At 50.5% G+C, this 9,632-nt stretch overlaps 1 pseudogene across 1 annotated transcript in view; it reads right to left on the bottom strand.

Moving 5' to 3' along the window:
• Window positions 1–1,224: 1,224 nt before the first annotated feature.
• The window catches only part of LOC147118346 (zinc-binding protein A33-like), a 30,411-nt pseudogene continuing 22,003 nt past the window's right edge, over window positions 1,225–9,632 (bottom strand). The window contains exon 6 of the transcript XR_015077863.1: window positions 1,225–2,492. The product of XR_015077863.1 is annotated as a zinc-binding protein A33-like (transcript). The remainder of the gene's footprint in view (window positions 2,493–9,632) is intronic.

Raw genomic sequence — 9,632 nt, 5'->3', positions numbered from 1 at the left:
GCATCCCCGATTTTCATCGCTCCACCATTGGCGGCCGTGTCTTCAGCAGCCTAGGCCCTAAACTCTGAAATGTCCTTCTTAAACCTCTCCGCCTCTCTACCTCTCACTCCTCCTTTAATAAACTCCATTAAACCTCCCTCTTTGACCAAACTCCTTATGTGGCTCGGTGTCAAATTAGGTTTGATAACGTTCCTGTGAAACGCCTTGGGTCATTTTACTATGTTTAAGGTGCTATATAAATGCAATTTGTTGTTGTTGTTTGATTCCAATCCAGGACCAAGGGGTGAAGTAACGGTCGGACACATGCCTAGGGCACTGCCTAGGATAATCCAGTAACTAGTTTCCATTCACTTTTGACCAAAGTATCTCCCAGGCACCCTCTGGAAATAAATTTCATGTCTTCAGCACCCACTTCAGAGATTTTTTAACTGATTAATCTCCTCTCTGTACTCGGAATACAGGCCCAGATTTTGGAATTCCGCTCTCCTGACACACAACAAGAGCCCATATTGGGAAATTCCACAATCCCAACCTGTGCTTTTTTGAGCATTGGACAAACGGATTTTCCCGACAGGGACTCTGTGTTTGTCAGGAACACGGGAGAGGGAATTCTAGGCTCGTGTTTATTTTCCATCCTTTTTTCTGATCCCATTATCTTTCAGTTCTGAAGGAAGGTCCTGCCTGAATTGTCTGATCAGCCGAGTGTTTCAGCATTTGCAGTTTTTGATATTCCCTCAGTACCGGTTTCCACCAGCAGGTGGTGATACTGCACTGTAAAACTTTACAGCTCTTTGTACAGCTCGCCATTCCCATCTCCTGGCTGAAAGTGGCACTACAATCAACTGCGAGGGAACGTCAAACACTCTGGGGTGAATTTTCACTTTTACCACAACAGGCATTTGTGGATCGGCCGCCCGTTTTACAGCCCGCACCGCAGTAAAAGTGAACATTCAGCTCGTTAAACCGAAGATTTGCAAACTCCCCGTCTTCTTGAAGAGAGATAGTTTGTGTATTTCTCATCACTAATGGTGCTGATGAACTGAGGAATGTCCTCATTTTGAGAGCACAACTTATACCTGCTTTTTAATATAAAGGAGTGGGGCAGTGATGAGAAAGGGCTGGGATGGAGTTGCTGTCGGTTTCACTTTTTATTTTAGTCTTTGTTTTTATCACAGTGTCAGCCAGTGGTTCAGTTGGTCACACTCTCGCTTCCTGAGTCAGAAAGTTGTGGGTTCAAGTCCCACTCCAGAGACATGAGCACAACAATCTAGGCTGACACTCCAGTGCAGTACTGAGCGAGCGCCGCACTGTCGGAGGGGTCTTTTGGATGAGACCTTAAACCGAGGCCCTGTCTGCTCTCTCAGGTGGATGTAAAATATCCCAAGGCACTATTTCAGAGAAGAGTTCTGACGAAGGGTCATCGACCTGAAACGTTAACTCTGTTTCTCTCTCCACAGATGCTGCCTGACCTGCTGAGTATTTCCAGCATTTTCTCTGTTTATTTCAGATTTCCAGCATCTGCAGTATTTTGCTTTTGTGATCGAGTTTTCCCCGGTGTCTTGGCCAATATTTATCCCTCAATTAGTGTAACAAGAAACAGATTATCTGGTCATTATCGCATTGCTGTCTGTGGGAGCTTGCTGTGCACAAATTGGCTGCCGCGTTTCCCACATTACAACAGTGACTACACTCCAAAAAGTACTTCATTGGCTGTAAAGTGCTTTGGGAAGCCCGGTGGTCGTGAAAGGCGCTATAGAAATGCAAGTCTTTCTTTCTTCTTCTGACATTTTATATTTTTATTGGTTGTATTTACAGTCTCATTGGGATTTTACAATGTGTAATTTGGAAATTACATTTTCTAACTCCTGACCCCTGACCTCTGCTCCTGACCCGAATGGTGCGGGGTGAAGTCATTGTGATGTCATGGATGATGCGGGCCGGCCCGAGGCCCCGCCCCTTTTACAGACCCGGATCGGAGCCGGAGCAGATTCTCAGCCACTTGTTTTTATCCCAAGTCCCAAAGAAAGGATAAAGTTTCCCCGTGAATTTATTCCCAGTGAAGGTGTGGAGATGGGACTTGGTGTCCGCGCTGTAAAATGAAACTGTCCCGGACTCATAACTGAGATAAACTCCCACCTTCCCGGGGATCGGACCGGCGGGGAGAGGGGATTGAGGGGAGGAGTTTACATTAAAATCATCATAATCCCGCTCGATGGTCCAGAATCCAGTCTCCGGGCTCAGTCTGACCCGTCCCTTCCTCTCCACAGACTCTGCGGCTACACCCAGTCTCCAGTACCGATTCCCCGCCACCTCCACCTCCCAGTACTGACTCCCTGATGTGAATCCCTCCGATCCCAGCACACAGGCCCAGCCTGTAAACCTCTTCCCCTTGTCAGGGAGTTTCCTCTCGGTCCCGGTCCATCTCACACTCTTCAGATCCTCAGACACCTCGAGCCCTGGATTCGCGGTTTCCACATCCAGGGTCACAGAGACTGGGAGAAAAAGCAGAGAATTAGAAAGATTCACCCGGGATTAGAGAGAGACTGGCCGGGGATCGGGGGGAGGGGAGAGGCTGGCCGGGGATCGGGGGGAGAGACTGGCCGGGGATCGGGGGGAGAGACTGGCCGGGGATCGGGGGGAGAGACTGGCCGGGGATCGGGGGGAGAGACTGGCCGGGGATCGGGGAGAGAGACTGGCCGGGGATCGGGGGGAGAGACTGGCCGGGGATCGGGGGGAAGAGACTGGCCGGGGATCGGGGGGAGAGACTGGCCGGGGATCGGGGGGAGAGACTGGCCGGGGATCGGGGGGGAGAGACTGGCCGGGGAGAGAGACTGGCCGGGGATCGGGGGGAGAGACTGGCCGGGGATCGGGGGGAGAGACTGGCCGGGGATCGGGGGGAGAGACTGGCCGGGGATCGGGGGAGAGACTGGCCGGGGATCGGGGGGAGAGACTGGCCGGGGATCGGGGGGAAGAGACTGGCCGGGGATCGGGGGGAGAGACTGGCCGGGGATCGGGGGAGAGACTGGCCGGGGATCGGGGGGAGAGACTGGCCGGGGATCGGGGTAGAGAGATCACCGGGGATCAGGGGAGAGATGCTTTCACCGAGATCCCCCTTTCTGACTGATTTTTTTGTTTCTCAACTCGAGAAAAGAGCCGCCCCGAGGGGAGGAAACAAGGATCTGACAACAGCAGAAAACACCGGGACTTCCAGGGAGGGAGGTCACAGCTTCTGAAAATATCAAACATTACACCCGCCTCCGCACTGTGGGATTCTGTGGGGATATAAATACTAAAATGAACAAAAGCTGGAACTGGAGCCTCGATGTACAACTAAATACTGTTCCCAGTTTAATGAACCACAAACTGGGGTTAAAATACCTGGGGGTTGAACACATTCCATACTCCTTACCAGATTACTCACTGAGGAAAGTCACTCTGTGGGACTGGGTGTATATGGGTAGATGTGTGTGTGTGTGTTCCTCAAAGTAGAAACGTCAAAGTTTTCAGACGATATGAAACTCGTAAATGTTGTAAATAATGAGGAGGATAGTAACAGACTTCAGAAGGACATAGACAGGCTGGTGAAATGGTCAGACAAATGATCGACAAAATTTAATGCAGAGAAGTGTTTAGTGATACTTTGGTAGGAAGAATGAGGAGAGGCAATATGATCTCAATGGTACAATTTTAAAGGTGTGCAGGAACAAAGAGACCCCTGGGGGTGTATGTACATAAATCTTTGAAAGTGGCAGGACAAGTTGAGAAGGCTGTTAAAATAATATGGGATCCTTGGCTTTATTAATACAGGAATAGAGTACAAAAGCAAGGAGGTTATGCTAAACCTTTATAAAACACTGGTTAGGCCTCAGCTGGAGGATTGTGTTCAATTCTGGGCACCGCACTTTAGGAAGGATGTCAAGGCCTTGGACAGGGTGCAGAAGAAATTTAGTAGAATGGTACCAGGGATGAGGGACTTCAGTCACGTGGAGAGACTGGAGAAACTGGGGTTGTTCTCCTCAGAGTAGAGAAGGTTAAGAGGAGATTTGACAGACGTGTTCAAAATCATGAATGCTTTTGATCGAGTAAATAAGGAGAAACTGTTTCAAATGGCAGAAGGGTTGGTAACCAGAGGACACAGATTGAAGGTGATTGGCCAAAGAACCAGAGGCGACATGAGGAAACATTTTTTACACAGCAAGTTGTTGTGATCTGGAACGCGCTGCCTGAAAGGGCGGTGGAAGCAGATTCAATAGTAACATTCCAAAGAATATTGGATAAATAGTTCAAGGGAAAAAATGACAAGGCTGTGGGGGAGGAGCAGGGGACTGGGATTAATAGGATAGCTCTACCAAAGATGGGCCGAATGGTCTGCTTTTGTTCTGTATCATTCTATGGTCACAAAAATAAGCATTTTATTAAGAGTGTCTAATCCTCCACCGTGATTAATCTGAATTAAATTCACTGAAAATGACTTTAAAACTGTATTGAACCATTTACTAGTTTCACTGGTATACACTAGTCGGTTTCTTCATAAATTAAATATTTTTTAATATTTAAAAACTGTTAAAACATGCCTACTAGTGTCTGTGCCCCTAAAAATGAGTTCAATTTGAAGAGTTTCCTCAAACGGGCACAATCAGTGGAAACTCGCCAGGCTCATTATCCCGATCTGGCGGCGGGGCCAGTTTTATGGGCGGGGTCGATAAATGGAACAACACCCAAAAGCTCAGAGGGACTTGGACTTCGAGCTTCGAGCAGCGTAAGGAGATGAGAGCTACACGCTTACAACTGTTCCTGATAAGTCCTCCAGTGAGTATCTGTCTGTACCACTGTAAGAATCCTGAGAAATCCCCATTTCAGATTCCCACTAGCTAACATGGACGAAATGAAATAAACATTATTAGTTGTAGGTTTAGGTTGGTATTATGTAACTGTTAGTCAATGCTTGCCGATTCTTGAATAATCGTGTTTATAAACCAGTGTAATATGACTTGGATAGACCCGGTTAGATTTCAAAATGGAAGAAAGAGGCCTTGGGCCTGCTTGACCAAATATTAAAGGTGCAGACTTTAACAAGCCTTGTTAGCAAAGCGACAGTCAGTCTGTGAGAAAAGCTGAGAGAATTAATGGAACTCCAGAGACTGAGATACGAGGCAGGGACTGTAAGATTGTTATGAATTACATGTTCGTTGTTTTTTTGAATACTTGTTTTGATACGTTAGAACATCCGCAGTGAATTATAAAAACAAAGGCTAACAGCAAGGGCCATATCTCAACCTGTGGAGACATATTCCTTTAGTATTGCCATAAATACCCCAGATAAAACTGCTTGGACCACCCAGCATTGACATCGGTACCGGCTACAGACATGACAATGGCAAACCCAGCCCAGTCGACCCTGCAGAGTCCTCCTCACGAACATCTGGGGACTTGTGCCAATATTGGGAGAGCTGTTCCACAGACAAGTCAAGCAACAGCCTGACATTCTCATACTCACAGAATCATACCTTTCAGCCACTGTCCCAAACTCCTCCATCACCATCCCTGGACATTTCCTGTCCCACCGGCAGGACAGACCCACCAGGAGTGGCGGCACAGTGGTATACAGTCGGGAAGGATTGACCCTAGGAGTCCTCAATATTGCCTCCGGACCCCATGAAGTCTCATGGCTTTAGGTAAAGCAAGGTGAAGGAAACCTCCTGCTGATTAACACCTACCGCCCTCCCTCAGCTGATGAATCAGTTCTCCTCCATGTTGAACACCACTTGGAAGAAGCACTGAGAGTAGCAAGGGCACAGAATGTACTCTGGGTGGAGGACTTCAATGTCCATCACCAAGAGTGCCTCGGTAGCTCCTCTACTGACCGAGCTGGCCAAGTCCTGAAGGACATAACTGCCAGTCTGGGCCTGTGACAGGTTGTGAGAAAACCAACATGAGGGAAAAACCTACTTGACCTCGTCCTCACCAAACTACCTGTCGAAGATGCATCTGCCCATGACAGCATTGGCAGCAGTGACCACTGCACAGTCATTGTGGAGTTGAAGTCCCGTCTTCACACTGAGGGCACCCTCCATCGTGTTGTGTGGCACTACCACCGTGCTAAATGGGATAGATTCAGAACAGATCAAGCAGCTCCAAACTGGGCATCCATGAGGTGCTGTGGGCCATCAGCAGCAGCAGAATTGTATTCCACCACAATCAGGAACCTCATGGCCCGACATATCCCTCAGTCTACCATTACCATCAAACCAGGGGACCAACCCTGGTTCAATGAGGAGTGTAGAAGAGCATGCCAGGAGCCGCACTACGCGTACCGAAAAATGAGGTGCCAACCTGGGGAAGCTGCAACACGGGACTACATGCATGTTAAAAAGCAGAAGCAGCATGCTATAGACAGGGCTAAGTGAACCCACAATCAACGGATCAGATCAATGCTCTGCAGTTCTGCCACATCTAGTCGTGAATGGTGGTGGACCATTGAACAACTACCGGGAGAAGGAGGCTCCATGAATATCCCCATCTTGGTGGTGAACCTGTGGAATTCTCTCCCACAGAAGGCAGTTGAGGCCAATTCATTAAATATATTCAAGAAGGAGATAGATATATTTCTTAAGGCTAAAGGGATCAAGGGATATGGGGAGAAAGCAGGGACAGGGTACTGAATTTGGATCATCAGCCATGATCTCATTAAATGGCGGAACAGGCTCGAGGGGCCGAATGGCCGACTCCTGCTCCTATCTTCTATGTTTCTATGTTTCTATTTTCAAGGATGGTGGAGCCCAGTACGTGAGTGCAAAAGACAAGGCTGAAGCATTTGTAACCATCTTCAGCCAGAAGTGCCGAGTGGATGATCCATATCGGCCTTTTCCTGAGGTCCCCACCATCACAGAAACCCGTCTTCAGCCAATTCACTCCATGTGGTAGCAAGAAATGGCCGTGTGCACTGGATAAGGTCAGAAATGGGGATGTTCCCTGATGACTGCACAGTGTTCAGTGCCATTCACAACTCCTCAGATAATGAAGCAGTCCGTGCCCGCATGCAACAAGACCTGGACGACGTTCAGGCTTGGGCTGATAAGTGGCAGGTAACATTCATGCCACACAAGGGCCAGGCAATGACTATCTTCAACAAGCGAGAGTCTAACCACCGCCCCTTGACATTCAATGACATTACCATCGCCGAATACCCCACCATCAACATCCTGGGGGTCACCATTGACCAGAAACTTAACTGGACCAGCCACATAAATACTGTGGCAACAACAGCAGTTCAGAGGCTGGGTATTCTGCGGCGAGTGTCTCAACTCCTGACTCCCCAAAGCATTTCTACCATCTACAAGGCACAAGTAAGGAGTGTGATGGAATACTCTCCACTTGCCTGGATGACTGCAGCGCAAATAACACTCAAGAATCTCGACACCATACAGGACAAAGCAGCCCGCTTGATTGGCACCCCCTCTAACACTTTAAACATTCACTCCCCCAACCAAGGACTGCAGCGGTTCTGTGGTAAACCACTGTTATACCTGCCTGTGTGGGTGTTTGTATTCTACTGTGTACATGTCTGTACATGCCTCGGCTGACTCCTCCCACGAGTCCAGGTATAAAGGTGACTGCTCCACAGTCCCTCTGTATTCTGGACTGGTCGACCACTCGAGGCACACCTTCATTCGCTTGTTAATAAAAGCCTGTTAGTTACTCGCTTAACCTCAGTCTTTTGAGTAATTGATAGCGCATCAATTTTATTAACAAGATTTTTTATAATGGAGAAGATCCTCACACCAGCATGCCTGGACTTAGACCATCGGGAGGCGGATGCATCCACCAAGTTTGCTCACTGGCTTAGGTGCTTTGAAAGATTCCTGATCGCCTCCGCTGCAACGGTCAAATCGGATGAGGACAAACTGGATGTCCTGACCTCCAAAGTGAACCACCGAGCGTACTCGGTCATCCAGGACGCGACCTCGTACACGGCTGCTCTCAAGCTCCTCAAGGACCAGTACACGGGCCCAGTGAACGAGGTGTATGCCAGGCACCCCCTGGGGAGTCGTAAACAACAACCTGGGAAATCGACCGAGGAATACCTTCAGGCACTGTCTGTGCTTGGCCGGGCCTGTGGTTGTAAGGATGTAAAGGCCACCGTGTACACAGAGGAACTTATCCGGGACGCTTTTGTAGCGGGCCACAGGTCCAATTACACCCGACAGTGACTGTTGGAGCAGAGTGACCTCGACCTCAACAAGGCCTCTGAACTCGCACTATCATTGGACGCAGCCTACCGGGGCATGGATGCCTACTCCTCTGCACCGTGGACGCCGCGGGGAACGACAGCCTGGGACACGGTAGGACCGTCTCATAGCGCCGTGCCACCCCAGCCACATCCCAGCAACGGCCCAACTACCGCAGCAGTGTCCCAAGGCCAGAAATGCTACTTCTGTGGCCAGGCCAAACACCCCAGAGCGCGCTGCCCGGCGAAAAATGCGATCTGCTCGGGCTGCGGGAAGAAGGGACACTACGCCAGCGTCTGCAGGGCCAAAGCCACCTCGAACCCCAGCAGCGCCCCGTGTGGGCTGCCATCTTGGGCCTCCCAGCCACGTGCGAACCACCGGAACAGCAGCCATTTTGGACGCCTCCAGCCACATGGGGATCATGGACGCCGACATCTTGGACGCCAGCCGGGACGCAGCAGGCCCCCAACATCGCCTCATCCGATACCCGCAGCGACACACCGACCCCTACGCTGGCCTCCGTTACGCTGGACCAAGCGAGACCGCACCAACTGGCCCGGTCCACAATGGACATTAAGGTAAATGGTCACGAAACAACCTGCCTTTTTGGCTCTGGGAGCACGGAGAACTTCATCCACCCCGACACGGTGCGGCGTTGCTCTCTCCCAGTCCAGCCTGCGCACCAGCGGATTTCTATGGCCTCCGAGTCCCAGTCGGCGGACATTGGCGGCTACTGCATGGTGACACTCTTAGTAGACGGGACTGTGTACGATAATTTTAAACTTCTGGTCCTGCCCCACCTCTGCGCTGCCGTTCTACTGGGGTTAGATTTTCAGTGCCACCTTAAAAGTGTTACGATGGCATACGGTGGACCCCTCCCCCCACTCACAGTCCGCAGCCAGCAGCTTCCAAATTGCCCGCCGCGCACCAGGTGCAACCTCTCCACACTCAGAGTCACCCCCCCCCACTGTTTGCTAACCTCACCCCCGACTGTAAGCCCATCGCCACAAAGAGCAGGCGATACAGTGCCGGGGACAGGGTTTTCATTAAAACCGAAGTGGAGCGGCTCCTGAAGGAGGGGATTATTGAGGGCAGCACCAGCCCCTGGCGAGCCCAGGCTGTGGTCGTTAAGACCGGCGAGAAGCAGCGCCTGGTCATCGACTACAGCCAGACAATAAATCGCTACACCCTGCTGGACGCTTACCCACTCCCCCGCATAGCTGATATGGTCAACCAGATCGCGCAGTACCGCGTCTTCTCGACCATTGACCTGAAATCAGCGTACCACCAGCTCCCTATCCGCCCTGAGGACCGCCAGTATACTGCCTTTGAGGCAAACGGCCGCCTCTATCACTTCCTTAGGGTTCCCTTTGGCGTCACCAACGGGGTCTCCGTCTTCCAAAG

This window comes from Somniosus microcephalus, chromosome 4 (assembly GCF_052327205.1).
Source record: "Somniosus microcephalus isolate GS21.2 chromosome 4, FLI_Smic_1.0, whole genome shotgun sequence".
NCBI lineage: Eukaryota > Metazoa > Chordata > Chondrichthyes > Squaliformes > Somniosidae > Somniosus > Somniosus microcephalus.
Note: the sequence above shows the minus strand (reverse complement) of the source record. Positions and strands in the feature narration are given on the sequence as shown.